Source organism: Fukomys damarensis, unplaced genomic scaffold, assembly GCF_012274545.1.
Source record: "Fukomys damarensis isolate Sample0158 unplaced genomic scaffold, DMR_v1.0_HiC HiC_scaffold_5, whole genome shotgun sequence".
Taxonomy (NCBI): domain Eukaryota; kingdom Metazoa; phylum Chordata; class Mammalia; order Rodentia; family Bathyergidae; genus Fukomys; species Fukomys damarensis.
In genome coordinates, this window is record NW_022900917.1 from 20,436,087 (window position 1) to 20,436,415 (window position 329).

General features: G+C 53.5%; 1 protein-coding gene across 3 annotated transcripts in view; it reads left to right on the forward strand.

Annotated features, from left to right (window-relative positions):
• Gem (GTP binding protein overexpressed in skeletal muscle) overlaps window positions 1–329 on the forward strand; it is a 12,120-nt gene that overhangs the window by 948 nt on the left and 10,843 nt on the right. The window lies entirely within an intron of this gene.

Genomic DNA, 329 nt, shown 5'->3' on the forward strand with positions numbered 1-329 from the left:
GAGGCTGCGGTCCCCGCTGGAAGCACCGGATCCGCGCTGCGGGCAGTTTCGGATTTCTTGGCAGAGCCGGACTCGCAACTCAAACCCGTGCGACTCCTCATCTTTTATCCAGACAGCTTGCAAGTGCTCTGCTGGGAAGCGCAATTAAGTTGCGCTGTTTTTTTTTTTTCTTTCTTTTTTCCATTTTCCAGTGACCACCTGGTAAAAATAAAATAAAACGAAGTACAGGAAGCCAGGAATTGAACTGCCATTTGTTTTGCAAAGAGCAGAGGGTCACGTGACTGCGAGTAAGCGCCTCGGGCCCGCGCAGCCCGCACCTCCGGCCGCCC